General features: G+C 36.2%; 1 protein-coding gene and 1 pseudogene across 2 annotated transcripts in view; one reads left to right on the forward strand and one right to left on the reverse strand.

Annotated features, from left to right (window-relative positions):
• Nucleotides 1-26,454, forward strand: part of IL1RAPL1 (interleukin 1 receptor accessory protein like 1) — a 660,460-nt gene that overhangs the window by 314,153 nt on the left and 319,853 nt on the right. The gene's annotated exons all lie outside the window — the stretch shown is intronic.
• On the reverse strand, nt 869-16,094 carry LOC309621129 (very long chain fatty acid elongase 5 pseudogene; annotated as a pseudogene). Its single transcript has one exon. The product of its transcript is annotated as a very long chain fatty acid elongase 5 pseudogene (transcript).

Raw genomic sequence — 26,454 nt, forward strand, 5'->3', positions numbered from 1 at the left:
GAAACTTTCACTAGAGGCTTGATACATCAGACTTTCTGGGTTCATCCTGCTGGCTCCATCATTTTTTTTAAACTCTAAAGCTCTCATGCCTGCACTGGGCAACCCTGCTTCAGCCTCTTGAGAAACAGGGCAGGACGCTCTAGGCTTATGCCCTGGTGGATTTGTTTCTTTAGAGCTCCTAAAGTGGTTTGGTATCAGTAATTTAAGGAAGAATACTCCAGGTAGTCTGCTTCACAACCTGGATCCCCACTAACATATTATTGTCAGTTGAAGAACTGTTGTTTCTTGTCTGTTTTGTCACAGCCAGTATTGACGCTTTACTAAAGGAAATCAGCTTTCAAATAAGAATGGTGTTGCCTCCTGTTGGTTCAGCTGCTCTGCAAACCACAGATTTTGTAAATTACAAATAAGATCCAATCTTTCAACCTAGAGAGGAGGAAGAGGCCCTATTTTCCCACTGGGCCTTATATTCTAGAGTCAGCCTTTTACTTAATTTCCCAGAGAATACTGAAAATGTTACCAAAAGTGCAATAAGAGAATACTACTAATATTATCTAAAATACAACAAGAAAAACCAGAAAATTCATAACTAGCCCTGAAATTATCCTCTTAGGATTTTAATATGCTGATTAGCTTGTAAGTTTTCAACCCCACCCCCAAGCAATCAGCAATTGATTTCCTTGCATTCTGTGTGTAAAAATACGATAGATTGGGTAATTATAAATAACAGAAGTTTATTTCTCACGGTTTTAGAGGCTAGAAGTCCTAGTTCGGGGTGCCAGCATTGTTGTGTGAGGGCCCTCTTCCACGCTGCAGACCTCTTCCTGTGTCCTCACATGGTGGCGGGGACATGGGAGTTCTCTGGGGCTTCTTTTTTTTTTTTTTAATTAAATTTATTTATTTATTTATTTATTTATTTATTTTTGGCTGTGTTGGGTCTTCGTTTCTGTGCGAGGGCCTTCTCCAGTTGCGGCGAGCGGGGGCCACTCTTCATCGTGGTGCGCGGGCCTCTCACTGTCGCGGCCTCTCTTGTTGCGGAGCACGGTCTCCAGACGCGCAGGCTCAGTAGTTGTGGCTCACGGGTCTAGTTGCTCCGCGGCATGTGGAATCCTCCCAGACCAGGGCTCGAACCCGTGTCCCCTGCATCGGCAGGCAGATTCTCAACCACTGCGCCACCAGGGAAGCCCTAGGGCTTCTTTTTAAGGGCATTAATCTCATTCATCAGGGTTCCACCCTCATGACCTAATTACGTCCCAAATGTCCTATCTCCTAATACCATCACATTGGGCACTAGGATTTCAACATATGAATTTGAGGTGGGGGGGGGACACAAACATTCAGACTGTAACACTGGGCAAGTATCCTATGGCATATGATACTTTAAAAAATATTTAAAATATTTTACTTTTGGTAAAGATATTTTTCATGTTATCCTAGGTAGACTAGTTTCTTGTGGCTGCTGTGACAACTTACCACAAACCTGGTGGCATAAAACAATATACATTTATTCTCTTTAAGTTCTGGAAGTCAGAAATCCAAAATCAGTTTTACTGGACCAAAATCAAGGTGTCAGTAGGGCTATCCTTCCTCTGGAAGCTCTAGGAGAGAATCAATTTCCTTGCCTTTTCGAGCTTCTAGAGCTACATTTCTTACATTCCTTTGTCCCTTCTTCCATCTTCAAAACCAGCAGCATAGCATCTTGCTTCAGTAACCCATTGATTTCTACCTCTGTAGTCAAATCTCTCTGCCTCCTTCTCAAAAGGAGATTTGTGATTAAATTTAGGGACCACCTGGATAATCCAGGATAATCTCCCCATCTCACAATCCTTAACTTCATTGTATCGGCAAAGTTCCTTTTGCCATATAAAGTGACATTCACAAATTCCAGGGATTAGGACCTGGCTCTCTTTGGGGGCCAATATTCAGTTTACCATACTAGGTAACAAAAACATTCTTCTCATCTGAAGTATCCATTTTCTCAAATAATCCACCCCCTTTGGTCTACCAAGGTTGTTTCAAACAATAGTTTTTCCTCAAGTTTGTTAGCTGCCAAACTTATAAATTATTACAGATAGAATCATTGTAGATCTGTAATATACAGCCTGCTGAGCTACACAAACAAGATCCCCTTTAGCTTTTTATCACGGTTTGACATACAACATGGTCAAGGGAAGACTGTTTCAATGACTTCTCTAAAACCCCATTGAATACTCAAAATGTCATCCATTATGTTGTTGAGTGTTCCTTATGGAAAAATTCATGATTTTTTTAAAAAAGTTGTGTCCCTTAGATTTAAAACTCAAATTTATCGATCCTGATTAACTACAACTAGACATATACGATTCATACTGATTTTTAAAAATTTGTCTTGACTTCCAGGAAGTACAGGCTAAATTTAGTAGATAATTAAAGTAACTATTCTTAGCTAATACTATTGTATAATTATATGTTCTTCACCCACCCCCTCAATAACTATTTCTTCTCTTCCTTACTGTAATGCTTTAGATAATTTATCTTCTGGTCAACAAGCCTATTGCATGGGCCTTTTATTACAATCTATCCCAAAATCCTTTTTGAAAGCAGCAGACATGAATAAAGCAAACACACAAATTTGGAAGATATATAGACCCTATGAATTATGGCCCATCTGCATCTTTTTTGAGTGCCAAAGGTATAAATTCAGTGATAAATACATTTTGTTACTACAAAAGCATTTTAAAATTGTGTTTCTGTGCATTATATAGCTTATTAGAATAGATAAATTTAGATGTCAAGGATATGCTAATTAATGCCAATATAGTCTGTGGTCGTCTTGATTTCATTCAATATCTTCCAATTTTAATAATTTACAACTAGTATCAATGACACTAAGAAAACTTTAAATGGAAATGTATATGAGCTGGCTTTTGTTAATACCTTCTGCAATGAAGACACATAAACACAGTTTTGAAATCATAGGTATATTTTCTGAAAGGTTTCCACAGGATAAGGGCTTCATTTTGGAACTATTTTATACAGGTTCCTCCCCCTGCCACCTCCCACTCAGTTTATTAGAACTTAACATACTATCTGACATAAGTGATACATAAATGGAGTAAATAATTTGTGTGTATCAGAGGCCAAGCATATTGGCTATTGTGGAAGCTTTGAAACCCTGTCCTAGTAGAGAAAAATAAGAAAAAAATATATAAATATAAGGATCAAAAGTCATTGGCCTGCTTTCTCATTTATTCTCTTAATCTAGTTTTTGATGGTTACTCATCATGTAAGGATTTCTCATTACATTTCCAGAGTTACATCTCCAAGAAACCTAAATGATAACTAACTTTAAAATGCCAATATATTAAGCTTTAATTGAAATGCAGCAAAATAAACATGTCTGAATGGGATTTAAGATTTAGAAAAACTTTGATTTATAAAAAGCAATTTAACTCAGAGAACTAAGCATTAAATTGTAACTCAGAGACTCTGAGTTCAAATTTCATGTTCACTGACTCATCTATCCTTTTGAGATATCAATATTTTTAAAAATATATTTAACATTATAAGTGGTTAAACAGACCTAATTCTTTCTGTGATTTAAAAGTTATAGCTGTCTTTTAAAAATCTACTGATTCCCAATATTTTCGATTAATAATATATTTTTTTAAATTTAAATATGAAATATTTTGAAAAGATAGAAATGGTACAGAATAATATAATGCAGTACGTTTAAAACATTTTTACCCAAAGTTCAGAGTAAGAAAACCTATTTTATATCACATTTACATACATACATAAATCTACGAATAACTGAAGCAAACTATCCACAAAACACTGCTTAGATGTACTGCAGTTTACACTGATATTTCCTATTTTTTTTTTACTTTATTCTTTTTAAAAATATAAGCCTCAATCTTTCAAAGTGATTTCAGACCCACAATACGGGTATCATTCCACAGTTTGAAAACACTGATATACTATTTACATTTATGTATCCACCATTCATTCAGCTTTATAAGATCTTAACATTTTGCCATATTTACTTTAAATAAAAAGAAAATAAAACATTAGATAAATTCCAAGTTCTCCATGTACTCTTTCTTTTCCCTTTTCCTACTTTCACCACAGAAGTAACTGTTATTTTAAATTCGATGTTTGTTTTCATGCATGTTTAACAGTTTTCACTTCCTATAGATGTGGAGAATATAGAGCATAATTTTGCATATTTTAAAGTTTATATAAAGCTATTATGCTCACCTATTCTTCCGAAGTTTGTCTTTTTTTAGTTTATCATTATGTCTTTTTTTAAACTGAAGTATAGTTGATTTACAATATTTTATTAGTTTCATGTGAACAGCATAGTGATTGTTTTTGACGATTATACTGCATTATAGTTTATTATAAGATAATGGCTATAGTTCCCTGTGCTATAAATAATATCCCTATTTCTTATCTATTTTATACATAGTAGTTTGCATCTATTAACGCCATATCCCTACTTTGTCCCTCCTCCCTTCCCTCTCCCTTTTGGTAACCACATGTTTGTTTTCTATATCTGAGTCTGTTTCTGTTTTGCATATACCTTCATTTGTATTATTTTTTAGGTTCCACATATAAGTGATATCATACAGTACTTGCCTTTCTGTCTCTGACTTATTTCACTAAGCATAATATTCTCTAGGTCCAACCACATTGCTGCAAATGGCAGAATTTCATTCTTTTTATGGCTGTGTAGTATTCCATTGTAATTCTGTTCTGAGTAATTCCATTCCCTTGTTTATCATTATGTCTAGATACTTATCAAGTTTGATACCTGTAGCTTAAGTTTATCCATTTTAACTGCTCTATAATAGCCCATTGAATAAATATTACTCATTTTTTATTAATCTATTATGATTGGTAATTTAGATTTTCTTGTTATTGTGGCAATAATGAACAATACTGTAATGAACATTCACGTACCTGCATCTTTATGCTCAGGAATAAGTGTTTCCCTAGGGTCTATAACTACAAGTGGAGGCATGAAGCAATAAGACTTGCACGTGTTTGACATATATTTCCAAATTGTTCTTCAAAATAGTTGTTCTGATTTGTATATGCAGTAGCACTGTCTAAGAGTTTCTATTTCTCCATATCCTTGCCATTTATAAGTATGATAAAAAAATGTGATTGAAATCTTGTCTAATCTTAATTTATATTTTATTGATCAGTAGTGAAGTTGAAAATTTTCATGATTTTTCGTCGAGTTCCCTCTTCTATACATTTTCCCCATTTTCCTAATGGGATATATTTTTTATGTATGTATGCTATGAGTATTTTTCCTCCTTTTTCTATCTTTTACAGTGAGGCCAGGTCTACACTATCAATATTATAGTAAAAATTAAAGTAATTATTCAAATCAACAAAAGAAAGGTCTCAGACTTGCTGTTCATGCTTACAATCAAAGTGTAGTAGTTTTTCTGGTTTGTTTTAGTTTTGATACTTGGTTCCTCTGCAAGAAAGGCATTTAAAGTAGGGTTTGAGGCCTAAGTTGACCTGAGTTAAGCTCATAATAATAGCTCTCCACTTGGGGTAATGAGTAGCACAGACCTAAATGTGTTCTTGTAGTTCTCATTTTTCAAAACTGCAACAGTGGATCAAATATCTGGTTTGATATTTGATCCAAATATTTGATCCAACAGTGGATCAAATGTCTGGTTTAGATAATTTACCTCGGACAATCCATTGTTTCCTTAGTGATTTATTCTTAATATCCTCTCATTCCAAATTATTGGGGAAGTCAGTTACAATGTGAATGAAGAAAGCATACATTTAATATATACTTACTATGTGCAGTATATTGTAGTTGAGGGATGGGTAGGTATGGATATTATGATATAATATCTTACTTCAACAAGAATATGGCTTCATTGGGGTCCTAATACCAATATACATAAATGCAGGGACTGTATGCTAGATTGGATCTGGATCTCAGGCTTTAGTTCCAGTCTCATTCCTTCATGGCCATGCCACCTTAGCATGCCACTTCCTCTGTGGCTTCTAAACACTTAGGTAAATCAAGACCATGTCTATTTTTTTTCTTAGAATGTAAAAAAATGACATGCGCCAAGTCAAGGTTACAATTTTTTTTTAATCAAAAACATTTTAATGATTAATGTATAGACATTATTTAACATTGTGGGTATATGCAGATGAGCTAAATAAAGCACACTCTGACAGCACACTATTGAATGTTATAGTTTTTGTAATGAAATATGTAAAGACATTCGCAAGCTAGTACCTAGGAAGACATACATTTACAAATATATACATTCTAGATTTGATAAGGTAAATGTAAACAGATGCTGTGACTCCTTCCAGACAGAAAACCCACAAGACTAATTAAGAGAACCAACTGGCTCCCTATAATATGAATGTGCAAAATTAAAGCATGATAAACTGATATTTACATAAATATCAAACCACCAATTCATTTATACATTGTCAACGACCTTCTCAGATGTGTCATGAGTGGTTCAATGAATGTTTTTTCCTCCAAGGGAGGAGGTATTCAGAGGCTAAACTCCAACACTTTAAAATGACACAGGCAACAGTCCTTATCTGTTTGATCACTGCCTCTAGGGTGTGAGACATGATTTTATGATAAGCGGTCTTATTTTTAAACAAGTATTTCTAAACAAATCTTTAGATTCAAAGCAGGAAAAAAAAAATTACAGGTGCTATTAGATTTACATTAAACAAACCATCTCTATCCAGTTTCCCAGTTCTCTCATGCTGCAGCTATCTGTTTAATTTTACCTTAAATTTAAGGTCCTTTCCCCACCTTTATTCATTTTGGTAAGCTAGGCACATTTTCAAAAGAAGTTTGTGTCAAAACAGATAGCAGTACAGAAATCAATCCAAATTTGGACCCTGGCAACCAGTTCCCCACTGCTCATCTATGGGACTCTGTCAAATGGTAAACATTTAATCATCTCTCTTGGAAAATATATATCTTCTCTCACAAGTGGAAAGCAAAATGGGCTTTGTCTCCTGTATAAAAACACTTAGCACTTCTGAAATTTAAAACGGCCTACTCATCCTACACACTTCCTAAAATCCTGAAGACAAAGAATATATATTTTAAGTTTCATCAAGACTGCTTTAGAACCCCCCTCCCGTTTTACATTATTAATAGTGGCACTCAAAAAAAAAAAGATCTATTAAAAAGTTAAACTGACTGTTCTACTAGATTTGAACCTGCCTGATTTAAAGCCAGTATTACAAAACTGAAGGTGCTGATTTCACACGTACAAGTCACTTGAAATTATGTGTCACACGATAGTTTCATAAATCACGGTCTTTGATTTTTCTGAACGGAGCTATTAGAAATGAATAAAAACTTGAAACATACCCTAATTTAAACTAATAAGCTTTTTAAATTTTAAGGCATGTGTGTTTCTCTACTGTAACAACGTTATACAAATTTACAATCACATGCATGATTTACAGTAAAAAAAAAAAAAAGTGTGGATTACAGTGTTATTAAATTGTGAATCACAATTCAGCACCTATCATGCTATAACTAATAAGGCAACAGCAGTGTCGTGTACTACAACAACACGCCCTCCACAGTCTAGTGCAGGGGTCGGTGAGAGCCCAGAAATGTTAAACATCTTATGCCTACTTGGATAATCTGTCTACATTTTCTAGGGGTTTGGAACTGATGGAAGAGGTCCTACGTGAGTCACACTATTGTAGGCCGACTAGTTACAGCAGCTGTTAACGAGCATTGGGCACAATTCATATGTGCTTACAATCAGACGACGTGGTTCAGAAGCTGTCAACCCTTGGGCCTCAGTCCTTACGCTGCTTCCTCGGGTTCACATTGTTTTCCAGGGAAGAAAAGCTGCTGGTGTGGCCGTTTACGGCCGTCACGTAGCCATTCTGGTGGTCCTTCTGGTGTTCTCTCCTCCGGGAGGCCCCCTTCTTGTTGTAGGTCTGAATATAGAAGTTTGTGAAGAGGGCAATCAGAGAAATCATGTATCCAATCTGTAAATACAACCAAGCAAGAGGGAAGGCGCACGGCTAGATGACCCCGCAGCTGGTCTGGATGATGGTCAGCACAAACTGAAGCAGCTGCCCCTGCGTGATGTACTTCTTGCCCCAGAGGTACGGCCTCATGGAAGGGACGGACGACAGACCGTAGTACGAGTACATGTGGATGTGGATGAAGCTGTTAAGCGTGGCACCAAAATAAGAGTGGCCACAGGGGACCCAGTTCATCAGGAACCACCAGATGTTGAGCATGGAGGCGCAGTGGTACACGTGCAGCACTGTGATCTGGTGGCTGTTCTTGCACAGGATGAAGAAGAAGGTGTCCATGAACTCGATGAGCTTGGAGAAGTAGTACCACCAGAGCACACGGATGATCTTCACGTCTGCTTCTCCTCCACTGCGTGTGCCCTGGCAGAAGAAGTTGTATTGGCCCTCCCATACTCCCGTCACTAACTCACAGAACATAGAGAGAGAGAGAGCAGTGTGCGTCCAAGGTTATACACCGCTAAACTCCCCCGGCAAGAGAACGGCTGCCTATTCTTCATATATTTTGGTCCCAGCCATACAGTTAGCAACTATAGGATGGAGCAGAGCAAAGTAGGGATATAATTGTCCAGAAGAAACCATCCTTTTAGTCTGGGATCTCGGGGGCCGAGCAATGCCTGGTAATAGGTACTAAGTGCTGCATCAGAGTGTTCCATTTTTAAACCTCTTAGGCCGAGGGCGGCTGCGGCTCCGAGAAGCGGCGAGGCGGCGTTGGCGGCGGCGTCCGGAGCCAGCCGAGCTAGGAGGAGGCGGGAGGGAGGCGCCGGCCAGCAGGACCCGCCACCACAAATTGATATTCATAATGTACCTATGTAACTTACTAACTCCGTACCATAAAAATGACATCTATTGTGCTATTCAAAAGAATAATGGTGAGATTAATTTTTTAAAATATCAATTCATTGTACCACGTAGTTGGTATGTACTTGTAATTTAACACAAATATAAATATGAGTATCTTTTTTTTAATTCTATCAATAGCTCTTTGAGTGAGTATATCAATTCATTTGTAAATGATACCAAATCTAAATTTGAATTCTTGAATCTAAGCCATGGGCCAAGGGGTATCTTGCCTCTCATCCTTCTCCAAATACCATGGAATTGCCTCTGACCTCACCTCAGTTGACTTATTACTCTTAAGCTGTAAAATGATTTGTAATATCCCATCCATATCTAACATCTCATGGTTTTAAAGACATTCTCTTCGTAGTTATTTGTGATGTTACAAACATAGGATAAATTTCTTTGGTGAAAACAGTCTTATTTGACCTTGATGTACCACTTGGCATTTTTGAAAATAGAGCAACTCTTCTGCTATGTTGTTTCAGAGAAAACAAATTCCCATATTATCCCAAACTCTTCAGTATAAGGCTATCAGTATGTTTAATTCTTCATGAAGTTAAGGTTTTTTGTGATGTGGTGCCAAGAAATAATTTTGTGATAAAACAAACACTTGGTTTACTAGAAAATACTGGCATCCTACAAACATGAATTCATTAGAGAGGAATTCTGAGCTGCAGCTTTCATTAACTAAAATAACTGTGCTAGTTAATGTCCCAGAAGTTCTTAGTAAATATAAAGTACAAGAAACTGTCAGTGCTTCAAAAGCAGAGATAATATCTTATCCTTTTTATAACCTCAGTTATTAACTAGAACTTGCCACATAGTAGGAGACCGATAAGAACATTCATGGATTGGAGTGTTAAGTCATTAATTTTCAAACCTGTATCCTTTAAATAACAAAGGATTGTCTTCTATTATTTCTCAAAAAGGTGGGTATGTGGCCCATAGGTTTCTTACCTTTGCTTTACATTCCTTTAGAGCTATGATAAACTAAAGCATTTTTTAGGAAAAGTGACTTCTAAAATATTTTTGTTAATGTCTCAAATGTGCAATTATAGTCTGAAGATCATCACGGCATAGATAAGTGCCTGTGGCATCCATTTTTTATAGTAGCAACCATTGTTTATGTGTTTCAAGTGCTGCCTGCAGAATTTTTTCTTATATGAGAAATATAAGTAAATCAACATTATAAAGTCTATAGGATCTAAAAAATACAACAAACTAGTGAATGTAATAAAAAAGAAGCAGACTCACAGATATAGAGAACAAACTAGTGGTTACCAGTGGGGAGAGGGAAGGAGGCAGGGACAATATAGGGGTATGGGATTGAGATATACAAACTATTAGCTATAAAATAAGCTACAAGGATATATTGTACAGCACAGGGAATGTAGCCAATATTTTATAATAACTATAAATGGAGCATAACCTTTAAAATTGTGAATCACTATATTATATACCTGTAACTTATATAATATTGTACATCAAGTATACTTCAATTTAAAAAAATAAAGTAAAATAAAAGCCACCTGAGGCTAAAAAGAAAACATATACCTATGCAAACACCAAAAAAAAAAGTGTATAGGAGATTGGAATATTGTTTATGACTAGAAAAGCTTGACTGTTTTTATTACTAGATACTTATATGCATGTCACATGCAATATAACATTTGATTATGAAACAATTTTAGAATAATTAAGGTAAATTAATTGATATTCATGAAATAACCATGACTGCTACAAGATGGCCATTTGGAAACTTGCCCTAAGACAGGGATCTGCAGACTTTTTCTAAAGGGACCAGATAGTACATATTTTAGTCTTGTGAGATATATAGTTTTAGTCCCAACTACTCAGCTCTGCTTTTGCATCACAAAAGCAGCCACAGAAAATGCAAAAAAGAATAGGCATGGCTGTGTTCCAATAAAACTCTTTTTTTTTTTTTTTTTTTTTTACAAACACAGGCATGGGCCATAGATTGCTGACCCCTGTCCTAAATAGCCATTGACCTCATTCAATTTTAAGAATTTGAAACTTTTAGCAAAAATATTACAGTTCTTCATGTAACTTGTAAGAACAGTAATTTTTTTTAAATAAATGAATGAATCTCAAAAAAGGAACCTAAGTTTCATTTTCATTATTTGAATGGAAACATGATTTTTTTCTTATATTTGATTATACATGTATTGAGCTAAACTTACTTGCTCTTACCACTAGACTAGCTGTCATTAAATATACTTAGATAGTAATTTTTTAGATTATTTTCCCTAGAATATTCTCGAATCTTGGACAAATGTCTCCTTATCATTGAACTTTAGGTTTCATGTCTGTAAAAATAAAGGGTTAATCATGATTTCTCGAAGGAATCTTCAAAGTATACAGTTCCATGTTTCTATGGGTGTCATATCATTTGCCAGTAGGAACAATGTCCTTGTTTAGAGACTTCTTTTAAAATTCTTTTATTGAGAATGTCATTTCTCCAAGAGATCTTATTCTCTTTGAAAGTTACTTCTAGTTTCTGTATGAAAAAAATGTCTTTTAAAATCAATACCAGTGAAAGTTAATCAGGCATAGAATGATTACAGGATGCCTTGCTTATCATTGGAAAGCCAAGATAGTTATCTTTGTGATTATCCTCACATCTGATTTGAAAGGACAGAGGGGCAGCTTTTCTGGCCATCCCACTCTTACTTTGTGAAATGTCCCCACTATAATCCCTTTGTAAGATGGCTGCCTGCCTTTATTACCATATTCTAAAGAGATTAACCAATATTGTGCCCAAGTGCCCAGGATATCCCCAGCCCTACTTCCATCTTAAATTTATCACAGATTCAACATAGTCATAAAGGGAATAATCAGAAAATCTTCTCACATCTCATCTCATTATATTATTGTGCATAAGGAAAAAATAGTTTTAAAGTATAGAGAAGAATGAATCGGATCATGCAGCTGCTTCCCAAATGTTCAATTTCCGTCTCCATTGCCTCCATTATTTTTATCCCTGAAATGCAGAAATTATTCATATTGAGATACAACAGTTCCCCCCCCCCCAAACCAAGTCTTCAATGCCTGCTTCTTTATTAACGCATAATAAAAGATAACCGTAAGGATGTCGATGCAAGTGGCAGGCAAAGATCACCAGGTTTCTTCTTCATACAACCCTCTGCAGGGTTTTGCCTTCCCAGCAATCCCATGTCTGTGGGAACTGGTTTTTCCTCCTCCCTCTTCCTTTTGAATGGTTAGAGTGGAAGCAAACACATTTTTACAAAGTGACCCCACCTCATCTGTAGAGATATAGCCAGAAGTTGGCTCCTGACCCAGGCTGAGCTAATCTGAGTCCATTCTCAGGATTTTAGAGTTAGAACTGGGAAATGATCATCCAGTGAAACTTTGAGCTCTTAAATGGCAATGTTGCAAACTCACAGGCTGTTGGCAGTAGATATCTTCTGACATGTGCTTTAGAAATAGAACCAAGAAGTGATTCTACCGGCGGGGGTGGGGGTGTGGAGAGAGAGAGGGAGAAAAGGAATGAAACAAATATATAATGAGAGGCAGAGTTGAGATATGAAGAGCAAATTCTGGTTTCTCCACAGTTTTTGGATAAGGCTCCATTTCACACCATCACCCTGCCCTTGGATTGTGTGAGATAGCCATATATGCGTTTAAGAAACTACCTTTTGCTAAAACTAGTTCAAACAGGTTTCCATAACTTAAAACCAAAAGAACTAATTGTGAAGTTTATTTTTTACTGTAAACATTCTATGAAATATAGACTATAAATATAATGCTTGCAAAAATATTCTTTTATGGTGCTAAATTACTGAACAGAATTAATTACCCACAAGATACTCCCCAGAGAAAGAGATCACAAAATGTGTGTGTGTATAATATTTTTTTTTCAAAAAATAAGTTTTGAGTGCCTTCTGTGAACCAGGCCACAGTAGTAGGTAGGCAACAATGAACAAATACAAAAGTGTCTATAGTCTATTGGGGGAGAGATATATTAACAAAATACTCACAAAAATTAGTAAATGATTAAAGGCTATGGAAAATTCTGTGGCGGAGAGATAAGGGACAGGGAGCCAGGTAGAGGAAGCAACATATGTGAAGGCCCTGTAGCTAATTCAAGCAAAGAACTCCAGTGTTGCTAATCCAAAGGATTTTTTTCACAAAGCCATTTATTAATTAGGTCTTGAAAGCATCACTTCTGTTTTCTGATTACCATATTTAGCTCTCATGTAGGAAGGGCATTTTTTGTTTGTGTTCCAAATTTATTTCTCAAATAGTTTAAGACCCCTATTTCCTTAACATTATTCAAGGAAGACATGTAGTATACAATGTTATTTGCACCATCAATTTGTTCAGCAAATTTTCTTTGTAGTCAGATCAAAAACAAAAAAAATCATCTCAGGTATATTCATGGTTTTACCACGGATCCGTGAGTGGATTAATGAAATCCTCCTTAGAGAGCTGCGATTGTGGTAGTGTTCCAGCACATTATTCCAGGCCACCAGCTCCATCTCACTCAGATAGGGTCCAACAAAAGTATGTGAGCCCAGAGCCATGGGAATGTTCATCTCCATCAAGAATTAATAGGAAAAGACACTCTCTTTAGCAAGATTTACTTAGGAAAGCAGCATGCAGTGCTTTCTTGGGCTAGCATCCCTCTGTTCTTAAACCGCAACCAATGCTACTGTAACATTTCGGTAGTAATCTAACAAATGGTGTCAAGGATATAAGAGAGAAAAATTATACTTTGTGATTTCTCTAGGTTTCTGAGCAATGCATGAACTCTTTAACTGTGTACACAAAGAACTGTACATTTAGTTGCCATGGCACTGCTTATTTGTTGTCTTTAGGAGGAATAAAATGGTACTTTAACTACTGTGACTCATCCCCGTAGGTATAATTGATAAAGCTACCTTTCCTAACTTTGAACCAGAATCCTTCAGCGGGCAAAGACTTTTTGTTGCTTTTGTTGTTGTTAAAGAAAAGATACTTGTTCACAAACCTAGGCTTAACCCCGTTCTCGACAATTGATAGCTTTAAGCAAAGATCACAATTTACTGAATCTAACTGTAATAATTCACATGTAATAGATGGACAACAAATCAAATGGCTGTCAGGGAAATAGCATTTTCCCAACATGTGTCCTCTTGAGTTACTGTGTCTAAGCACTGACGAATGCTTGCTACTAATGACCCCTGGCATTAATAATGAGGCTCTAATCAAAGATCTGTTACATAACCTGCCCTTGATAAGAAATACTTAGTGTTCCTTAGCATATGGTCAGGGGAGAGTCCGGTGAGTATTAGGTATGTGAATTTAAAAATCCCTCACTATGCACCTTAGTGATGGAAAGTATGAGTGATTCTAGGACAAACGTGAGAATCCATGTGTATACTTATAGGTGTGACACCCTCGCATAATTATTAAGACTCTCCTCTGTGCTCTCATAATACTGTGCCCATGCTTCCATCATGACACTTTTCACTTTGCTTCATAATTTTCTTTCTACACCACTGAGTTACCAGCTTTTACAAGTAGAATAGGCCATTATTATTATTGCTGTTGTTATTATTATTCTTGATTACCAAGTGCCTAAGAAGGAAGGGCTCAATACATGCTCGCTGTATTATTCTCAAAGAATCTACTTTGAGAAAGCTGTGTTCATTATGTCTTAACATTCTGCAAGAGATACAAAGAGATGAAGGAATTAAGTCTGAGAACCGTGGATTACTGGATGTCCAAGATCAACTCTCTTCTAGGGAAGTGCCCTGGGTTGAGGTTGGCCTAGTAATAATAACTCTGATTTCACCTTATCCAGAGAAGCTTAGGAGAAAACACCCCAGGATTTAGAATGCTCTTTTTAATTTTTTATTAAATTATTGATACCTTTGAGAAGACTCTAGAAGCTACACTTTTGGAAGTCCTTAGGAGCAAAGACAAGTTATTTCCTGGACCTGGCATATATTTCAGAATGAAACAAATGAAACATCCTAACAAATTGTCTTTTTTTTCCTTTTTTTTTAATTGAAGTATAGTTGATTTACAATATTGTATTAATTTCTGCTTTACAGCAAAGTGATTCAGTTATACATATATATACTTTTTTGTATTCTTTTCTATTATGGTTTATTAAAGGATACTGAATATAGCTCCCTGAGCTATATAGTAGGACCTTGTTGTTTATCCATTCTACATATAATAACTTACATCTGCTCACCCCAACCTCCCACTCCATCCCTCCCCCAACCCCCTCCCCCTTGGCAACCACAAGTCTGTTCTCTATGAGTCTGTGTCTGTTTCGTAGATAGATTCATTTGTGTCATATTTTAGATTCCACCTATAAGTGATATCATGTGGTATTTGTCTTTCTCTTTCTGACTTACTTCACTTAGGATGATAATCTCTAGTTGCATCCATGTTGCTACAAATGGTATTATTTCAGTCCTTTGTATGGCTGAGTAGTATTCCATTGTATATATGTACCACATCTTATTTATCCATTCATCTGTCAATGGACATTTAGGTTGTTTCCATGTCTTGGCTATTGTGAATAGTGCTGCTGTGAACATAGGGGTGCATGTATCTTCTTGAATTATAGTTTTGTCTGGATATAGGCCCAGGAGTGGGATGGCTGGGTCATATGGTAGTTCTATGTTTAGTTTTCTGAGGAACCTCCATACTGTTTTTCATAGTGGCTGTACCAACTTACATTCCCACCAACAGTGTAGGAGGGACTCCTACATCCTCTCCAGCATTTGTTATTTGTTGAGTATTTAATGATGACCATTCTGACCAGTGTGAAGTGGAACCTCATTGTAGTTTTGATTTGCATTTCTCTAATAATTAGCGACGTTGAGCATCTTTTCATGTGCCTATTGGCCGTTTGTATTTCTTCTGTGGAAAAATGTCTATTTAGGTCTTCTGCCTATTTTTTTTTCTTTTTTTTTAAATTTATTTATTCATTTATTTATTTATGGCTGCGTTGGGTCTTCGTTTCTGTGCGAGGGCTTTCTCTAGTTGCGGCAAGCGGGGGCCACTCTTCATCGCGGTGCGCGGGCCTCTCGCTATCGCGGCCTCTCTTGTTGCGGAGCACAGGCTCCAGACGCGCAGGCTCAGTAGTTGTGGCTCACGGGCCTAGTTGTGGCTCCGCGGCATGTGGGATCTTCCCAGACCAGGGCTCAAACCCGTGTGCCCTGCATTGGCAGGCGGACTCTCAACCACTGCGCCACCAGGGAAGCCCTTCTTTTTTTTTAATTTATTTATTTCATTTATTTATTTTTGGCTGTGTTGGGTCTTCGTTGCTGTGTGCGGGCCCTCTCTAGTTGCAGTGAGTGGGGACCACTCTTTGTTGTGGTGCGCAGGCTTCTCATTGTGGTGGCCTCTCTTGTTGCAGAGCATGGGCTCTAGGTGCGTGGGCTTCAGTAGTTATGGCTTGCAGGCTCAGTAGTTGTGGCTCGCAGGCTTAGTTGCTCCACAGCATGTGGGATCTTCCCGGACCAGGGCTGAAACCTGTGTCCCCTGCATTGGCAGACAGATTCCTAACCACTGAGCCACCAAGGAAGCCCCCTCCTACCTATTTTTCAATTGGGTTGTTTGTTTTTGGTTCTTGAGTTGTATGAGCTGTTTGTATACTTTGGAAATTAAGCCCTTGTTGGTCACATCATTTGCAAATATTTTCTCCCATTCTGTAGGTTGTCTTTTCATTTTGTTTATGGTTTCCTTTGCTGTGCAAAAGCTTGTAAGTTTGGTTAGGTCCCATTTGTTTATTTTTGGTTTTATTTCTTTTGCCTTGGGAGACTGACCTAAGAAAACACTGATTCGATTTATGTCAGAGAATGTTTTGCCTATGATCTCTTCTAGGAGTTTTATGGTGTCATGTCTTATATTTAACTCTTTAAACCATTTTGAGTTTATTTTTGTGTATGGTGTGAGGGTGTATTCTAACTTCATCGATTTACATGCAGCTGTCCAATTTTCCCAACACCACTTGCTGAAGAGACTATCTTTTTCCCATTTTATATCCTTGCCTCCTTTGTTGAAGATTAATTGACCATAGATGTGTGGGTTTATTTCTGGGCTCTCTTTTCTGTTCCATTGATCCATATGTCTGTTTTTGTGCCAATACCACACTGTTTTGATTACTATAGCTTTGTACTATTGTCTGAAGTCTGGGAGAGTTATCCCTCGTGCTTTGTTCTTTTTCTTCAGGATTGCTCTGGCAATTCTGGGTCTTTTATGGTTCCATATAAATTTTAGGATTCTTTTGTTCTAGTTCTGTGAAAAATGTCATGGGTAATTTGATAGGGGTCACATTAAATCTGTAGAATGCTTTAGGTAATATGGCCATTTTAACAATATTAATTCTTCCAATCCAAGAGCATGGGATATATTTCCATTTCTTTGAATCATCTTCAGTTTCCTTTATTAACATTTTATAGTTCTCAGCATATAAGTCTTTCACCTCTTTAGTCAGGTTTATTCCTAAGTATTTTATTTTGGGGGGTGCAACTTTAAAAGGTACCCTAACAAATTGTCTTGAATCAGATAACTCCCTGACAGAAATGAGGCAAATTTTTCATCACTAATTTTGCCTTTGCAATAAAATTCCTAAGAAAGAAGTTAATTTGGCAATGGTGAAACAAAAAATTCTGCAGCATCAACACTGCAGATACAAATGGTACTGAAGGTAGTAAAATTGAGAAGTATGCATCTTTTATCTTTAGTAGTAATTTTTATATTAAAAACTCACCACCCAAACTGTACTAAATTTATTGTAGGTTATACAAAGGTTTTGAGAAATATGAATGTGATAATGTAAAAGGGATTAAAATTTTATATTCTGTGAGATTTTACAATTTATTTTTCTTCCATGATATAGAAACAAGTATTGAAATCTCAAAGTTATTCCACATAGTAATACTGTAAATACAATAATGTATTATATTTAGAAAACTTGGCTCAATTTACTACTTAGAAAAGTAAGTAGTAGTATTTTGCATAGTTTAATGGTTGGCCTTCTAAACAAATGCATTTAGTTCCTATTCTCCCATGATAACCTCTATGTTATCTTGTATAATTCTTTGTGATCTTTGTTCTCTGTTTTAGTTTCTCTAACCACATCTAATTTTGATTTAATTAAAAAATCAGATCCCTCCCTGTGATAGACTATGGACCTCTTCCTAGCTTGGTGGCCATCCCAAAGTCATTTCTGTATCTTCCATTCCCAAGTGGCCTGCAATATTCATCTGGAATCCATTCAACCCTGTTTGCATTTAACAATACTCAGTATATTGGAGAAATTTTCCATCTTCTTTTTAAAAAAATATCTTAATATACCTAAATTATGGTATAGTAAGACTCCATTTATTCAAGCTAATTGGGGAGAAGGTGACTTGAATTTATAGGGAAAGAGTTTGTTGTTGTAGTTGTCTTGCTGTTGTATAATTTAACTTTAGTGTTTTTACTTGGAGTGATATCTGAAGTGAAGAGCTGTGGAGTGGCTTTCTGTTAGAGAGCCTTCCTGTTTACTAGGTAACATGGTATTTGAATGTAAAGAGGGACCTCTCATAGGTTGAAAAAGTTTGTTGCCCTTAGTAAGCTGAGTGATCTCTGAAATCTTGTTTACATTCTCTAACAGCATATTAAATTTATTAATAGGAAAAAGCATACCATAAATAACGTTCCTATTTTTATGACTCAAACAATGCATTAATTTTCTAACTTGATCCTGTAAGAAAAAACAGTTCAAACAGAATAATATTATACGGGAAACTTACGTAAACTTATGCTATTTTACCCAGAAATCTTAAGAATCACCAATACACCTGTGTAACTGCTGGTGTCTCATTTCAAATGAACCATTTAACCGTCCATAGAAAGTAGTTTCTCCAGATATTATTTAAATGGATACCAGGTTTAAATATTTAACTTTCATATGTCTTTTGTCTTATTATTCAGTTTACACTTTGACTTTTTAAAATGTTAAGGGTGCATTGAAATTGTACATTTTAGGTTTAAATAGCTGAATCATAGGTGGACAGCTATTAAAAATATGCCCTATTATGAGAACTTGTATAGTGACAGGAATATCAGTGAATGGCCGAATTAGATTATGACCTTTAACTAAACAAGCACTTCTTGTAATTGTGATTGTCTTGGGGCTAACGTATGTGACTATGACATTTGTTTCCACCATGATTTTATACCTATTTGAAAAGACATGCCATATGTCACAGGTATTCAGTTAAAATATTTCAGTGTAATTATAGCTAATTAAATCATACACACAATCACAAAACTCCATTCAAGAAATATTTGGTACAAATCTAAAGCATACTAAAAGGAGTAAAATTTAGTGTGAAGGGTCAGATAGCGCTGCCCTTGATCTTCCCAAGAGATTCTAATCATTGTCAACTGAACTTCTAGATGTTAATTAATGTGACACAAAAATCAAGCCCCGTCTCCCCTTACTTTGACTAATTATACATTTATTTGAGTTTTAAGTTCCTTCCATTCAATTTCAAAATGGTGCCTTAAGCTTATAAAGCCCCTCAGAAGCTTAAGGATAAGGCAGATGTAGTTTTGGTTGTAATTTTAAATAAACTATTTAAGTTATTTCATTGAATTCAGTGCTGCTAAAAGAAAGTATTCTTGGTTTTGTGGGTACTTGAGAAAAAACATGTATCTTAAAATTAAAGTTGTTCATTTTCATAGGATCATAAGACTGCTAATACTCTGGTGATAATGAGGTCGAATGGATTGAAATAGCATCCTTCATGTTATGCTGATGATGTCTTGTGTGTTAGCATTGTCATCTGTGTAGACAAGGAGGTGCCCCATGGTCACTTCAACACATGTGAGCTTTACCTGAGTAAGAGTTTCAGAAGTAGACAGGAATCATGTAATTTTTCAGCCTTTTCCAAACCTTTATAGTGATGCAATATTGAATGGATGTACAAGACACTAATGATTTCATGTTAGTCAACACCATGCCACATATATTTGGCTGCACATGATACCCATTCATAATGACGGCACCAGCAAGATACCTAAACATTCCTGAATAACCCCAAATACTGATAATGGAATGTATATTAATACAATCATTTTGTAAAACTGTTTATTAGTGTCTACTAAAGCTGAACATCTACAACCTATCCATCCCCTCCTAGGTCTACATCCAACATACATACAAAACAAGTACATGAACGTTCATAGCAGCACTATTTGTAGTGGCCTCAAATTGAGAACTACCTAAAGGTCCATCACCAGTAGAAGGAATAAATAAATTGTGGTGTGGTCACCTAATGGAATAATTTACATTGATAAAAATGAGTGAACTCTATTATACATAATAATGTGAATGAATCTCATAAACATAATATTATATGAAAGACACCAGGCTGAAAGTGTATATAATGTATGATTTCATTTATCTAAATTTTTAAAATAACACAAGCAAATACTGTTGGACATCAGGATAGTGATTACCTTTGCTTAGGGGAGAAGTGATGGCAAGGGACCATGAAGAAAACCTCTTTGATGTTGTTATACTGTTCTGTTTCTTGATCTGGTTGCTGGTTATATAGGTATGTTCAGTTTGTAATGATTCATCAAGATATATACTTATAATTTGTGCATACACACACACACACACACACACACACTCATACATAGATATATAAAACACTTCAATAAGAAAATTAAATTATTGAAAAGTTCTGAGGTTAAATATGTTAAATTGAGCCCAAGTGTTCATCTGCGCTTGTATTAGTTTCCTAGGGCTACTATAACAAATTACCACAAACTGGGTGGCTTGAAACAACAGAAATTTAACCTCTCACAGTGCAGAAAGCCAGAAGTCCCAAATCAAGGTATTGGTAGAGTTGGGGTTTTTTTGGAGGATCTGCAGGAGAATCTGTTCCATGTTCCATGTGGCTCTCCTGCCTTCTGGTGGCTGCTGGCAATCCTTGCCATTCCTCGCCTTATAGACACATCACTCCAATCTCTACTTCCTTCTTCACATGAATCCCCCCCCCACCCCGCCCCGTATTTCTTCTCTGATATGAACACAGGCCCTTGGATTTAGGGCCCGCCTGGGTAATTGAGATTATTATCTTAATTATGTCTACCTTTTTCCAAATAAGGTGGCGTTCACAGGTTCTATTAATCTTTTAGGGGGGCCACCATTCAATCTACTGCCATATTCCTTCCTCAAACTCCATGCAAATCATAGAAATAGAAATATAAAAATATTACACAGACAAAAAATATGAGAAGAGAGGAAAACACAAGAGATAGTTTCAAGATTTTGGAAGATGGAAAGTGAGTATTGGATGATTTAGCAGAATGCAAGAAGTTAAAATTGGGTGTCAGTAGAAAGCAATTACAAGCAGATGCAGGGTTTGGAGATACCAAGTACTTCTGGATGCAGGGGTAACAAGTGGGGCAGAAAATAGTAAGTTTGGTTGAAAGTCTATATAAGGAAGTTAAAGATATCCTCCCCTGGCCTAGGCATCCTAGTGAGTAATTATCCCATACCTAGGCAGACAAAAAATGAACTATCCATATGAAAGAGAAGAATCAAAGTGGCCCTAGGCTTGTGGAACTGAGGAATTGCCGAGGGAGGGAGGGAGGCACTGTACTGAAACAAAGGGATTAAGAAACAGTCCATATTTTGAATGGTGCTGACAGCCTCCCCCCACCCTTCTATGTTCTTCTAGGAGGACACTAGTCAGGAGCTTAGAGGTTTCTTATCTGGGGAAAACTCTGCAGCCAAAGAGAAAAGACCTGCAAACGAAAGGACTAAAGTCCACTTTTCAATCATACCACCATACACACAGAGCTTTCATACTGTCAGCCAAGAGTTACAGTGTATTTGAGGAAAGCTCACAATGTAAAAGACGGAGATTTTTTTTTTAAACATACAGATAAAAAGAACTCTGAGGAAACAAAGACTGTTCAGGAAGATGAAAGCTTAAAAAAATTATAATGAATATTCCCCGCTACATTAAAGAAGCAATTTATAACATCCAGGATACTATAAAAATGGACATTCAGGGAACTCATAAGAACTTTTGAAAGATTAAAATATTATAGCACAAATCTTCCAGAGTGTAGAACAAATTATCAAAGAGAGGAGAAGATTTTTTTTCAAAAGGAGATCAGTACAGGAGGTCTAATTGGAATTTTAAAGACCTGGGGAAAATGGAGAAAAAATAGAGAAGAGGAACTTATAAAATAAGTAATGTAAGAAAGTTTTTCTTAATTGATAAACTTAATTTTCCATATTTAAAGGGTTCAATGGGTGATCAGCAGAAGGCATTCAAGATTATTCATATCAAGGCATGTCTGCCAAAAGTTTTAGAACACCAAGGGTAAAGATTCTAAAAACTTTCCAAAAGGGAGTGGAGAAAGGTCATATACAACGTCATGGGAATCAGAATACATTGGACTTCTCAAGAGCAATATTTGAAGCCAAAAGTCAACTAAGTAATGTCTTCCAAATTTTGAGGAAAAATTACTAATTACTTTCTACCTACAATTCTTTATATAGCCAATTAATCAGTTAACCTACAAGAACAGATGTATAGAGGTTTTCAGAAGTACGAGATCTTAAAAATATACCTTTAATATACCCTTTCACAAGAAGGTCCTAGAGGACATATTTTGCCAAAATGTGTGAATAAACCAACAAAGAACGGTTAAGAATCAGAGAACAGGGTACACATGGAGAGGAGAGGGGAGGACAGGAGAGGAGAGGAGAGGAAACCTCTGGAGAGAAATATATTGCTGACAAGTAATAGAGAAAACAGAAAAATGAAAACATGAAAGAAAATGATTTTCAGTTAAAGAAGCCAATAGGAATTTAGGTGATGTACATATAAGTGGAACGCTCCCAGAAAAGCAAACCACTCAAGATCTCTGAACACTTGCTGTATGTTTCGGCCTTCTCTATTTCTTCTTAACATGCCCTTTCTCCATCTTCATTGTTGCTACACTAGTCCTTAAAAGACCCAACTCAAGATGTAATCTTTGCCAAAATGTAGGGGAGTATCTCTATGTCCTTGGTTAAGGAAAGCTTTCTTAACATAGATACAAAATACAGCCATAAAAATAGAAGGTAAAATCTGACCACATTATAATTTTAAACTCTTGTGAAGCAAAAAAATTTCATAAACAAGTTTAAGAAGACGGTGACAAAATGGAAAATTGCATTTCCATTGGTTATCATGATAAAAACTTGGTACATAAAATATATCAAGAATTCCAAGTCAAAAAGAAAGGTACACAATAAAATAAATCCATGCAAAAATGGTCAAAGTTATAGCATATAATTCACAGATGAAAAAATCCAAATATGAGAGGATGGGCAACTTCACTTTTATTAGTGCAGAACAAATTAAAACAATGATGAGTTATCCTTTTAACCCATCAGATTAATTTTAAAATGTAATTAGAAAATCTGGTTATCAGTTGTTGGGGAAAATTGTTGGGAAAAATGTGGGAAAAAAATTATACCCTCAGATGCTGCTAGTGGAAGTATAAATTGGTGCAACCATTTTGGGGAACTATTTGGCAGTAGCCCATAAAATTGTAAAACTGTATGCTAGGATTAATATATATATTTTTTGTTGCATAGCATATAACAGCAAAAAATTAGGAACAATATGTCAAAAGGGAACACCATAACTAAAATATATAATACAGAACACTAAACAGCAAGGGAAAGAGATAAACTAGATTTCTCTATATATCAACATCAGTAGATACCCAGAACATAAACTTCAGATGTGAATAGAAGATTCCAGAATGTTATACACAAAGATAGATGGATAGAGTGACTGATTGATATTTATATAATAGTAATTGATAAGTTCAATTAAATACAGCCCAAAATTATAATAGTGGTTGCTTCTGATAATTGGGAAAGGGAGTCCTGGTCATGGTTTGAGGGGAATTAAGCTGTTTTAGTAATGTCTTATTTCTTTAAAAATAATTTGAAGCAAGTATGACAGATGTTAAAGTTGATAGATCTGGATTGGGGTGAGGTATATGTATATTTTAAGAAATATTATTCTTTGTATTTTAATGAGTTTTTTTCTCAGAATAAAGACAGAATGATGCCTTTTCCATGAAGCCTTCCTTGATCTCTAAGCCAAACATCATCTCTGTCACTCCTGTCTCTATAGCTCTTATGAGTTATGCTATTCTGCTTATTGGGTTTGTCTCTTACATAAATTGAAAAACTCCTTATTGAAAAAATGGTGTCTTGTTCCTTTTTGAATCCGTCCACAACACCTGGACAGATAGCTGATACATAGTTAACACCCAATAAGACTTTATTAAACAGAACAGAGAAAAAATAGGTTGGTTTACATAGAAATACTTGCCTCGCTTTAGGTGACGCTAGAAAATTTTTAAATTTTCAACTTTTCTGTATTTCTCTTTGCATAATGGACCTATGTTTTCTGCCAACTTCAATTGACATTCTTTCAGAATAGATCTCTAATAAAAGTGAAATTACAGTGTTTTATGTTCATATGTTCCTTAGCATGTTGAAGATTCTCCAGACAGTAATTACCAAAACAAACCTAGGCTAGCATGGTGATTAAAAGCATCTGCTTCAGTTTTTCCTTTCTCAGAAATACGTATTCTTTTTCCTAATGCTGAGTTCTAGACTGTTGAATGGGATGTGGCATTTTTCTCTGTTACTTCTTTGTGTCACTTTGGCTCTGTTGACCACTTTAGTAATGTTAACTTCTGCCTGTCAACACCAATTAACAATTTTTTTTAACATATACTGGGTCCACAACAGAATTTGTTTCCTGCTGTTCATTTAGAGTCTACTTGTTAAGCAAAGCTTGAATACAATATGGCATTTGCTTTGCAGTTTTTTTTTTATAATTTCAAGTTTCAAGGCTTCAGTTTTTCCACTCTCATAAATAAAACATAACGCTTTTATTTTTTTCAAAGTTATCAGAGTTTGTGCAGTTGAACAATGCCCAACTTGCAAATGAATACTTTTGAAAATACATATGGTGGATATATAAGTACATATGTGAATTCATTTGGCTCCAATGTGAATTTATTAAATGTGCTATGCCGAGTTATCTTTTATCAAAAGAACTGTTAGTAAGTGAAGATATCAAGTGCGCTTCCTCATACATACATAAAATGCTAAATTCAGGTTTTAATGCTGGCTTTTAAAGTGACTTTTTTGCCTGCTACTTATACTAAAAGGATGCCTTTATTCTTGAAAGTGAAATGTGTTTTTAAAGAATACTTTTCTTAATTTTTTTAGATTCCTTTTGTTGTTGTTTTCAGCTTTCTCTGCTGTTTCAGACTTAGGACCGGATATGCCCGACTGCAATGGCCCCCTCAACCATTATCTGGCTTTCCTTTGAGACAGTACTTTGCACAGAGTGTGTTTTCTTAGCTGGTTGACTCCTGTGATTGCTGGACTATATGTGCTGTGCGATGTGTCTCACAATTGGATCTGACTAGTGATCCTGGCACTTTGAAAGTGTTCTTTTCAGGTACCTTTTCACCCGTACACACAAAAGATGTGCTGATGATAGCACTGACTTTTCAGAGTGATCTTTTCATCATAATTAACATTAAAAAAATTCCCTGAGTTGAAATATACAATCCCGCGTGGCTTTGATGCTTCTGTAGTTAAGAAGGGCAGGAACAGCCTTGGGGAACACTTGCTGAATTGGCAGCATAAAGCAAGTCACATGTACCTCCAGATGAGCAGAAAAACAAGCTGATTTCATTCATTTTACCCCCCTATATTACATGGACTGGCTGGTCATTTACTTATGTTGTCACAACTGACCCTTAAAGACAATTAATCCGGCTAAAATTCAAGTGCTTTATACCCATAGTATGAGGTATGCTTCTGAGGTGGCTAGGGTTTTAAGGCAGGAGCTATATTATAGGTGCCTGGCATTTTGCAAGCTCTTATGAGCACACTGTTAGGCATTCAGGTATTAGAAGGGTTTTGGAAATCCTGCTCAGCCCCTGGCATCTTTTCAACCCTCTCTCGATCTCTAGTCCAGCTGTTCAATTAAAAGAAATGAAGTTGAAGAGGCATCAGTGTAGCTCCAGCTGGTGCTATGGAGGTTGGCGTTATGCTACCAGATAATGCACGCATTCTTTTTACTCATGTGGAAGGCTGCCTTGCTGTGTATTTCTCAGGCTGTCAGAAAGATTGATTCTTGAAATATTTTGAAAAAATGCTAAGTACTAGCTACTTTGGGTATTTACCCAGGGGCATTGCAGCTGCCTGACATTGCTGCGTGGCAGCTGAGCAGTGATCGGTGCTATTTCTCTGATTTGTTTGTCTTTGTCAGCATCTGAGAGGAAGGAGGTTCAAACCCAGAATGGGGCCCTCCTCCCCCAGTGATCTCATCCAGGCCATGGCTTTAAATATTCTCTGACTTGCTAATGACTCCCAAATTCATTTCTTTGGCCCTGATGTCATCCGTGAATCTCAGACTCATACATCCAGCTGCCTGCTAAATAGCTCAGATT

Source organism: Balaenoptera borealis (genome assembly GCF_965194805.1).
Source record: "Balaenoptera borealis genome assembly, chromosome: X".
In the NCBI taxonomy this organism is placed as follows: Eukaryota; Metazoa; Chordata; class Mammalia; order Artiodactyla; family Balaenopteridae; genus Balaenoptera; species Balaenoptera borealis.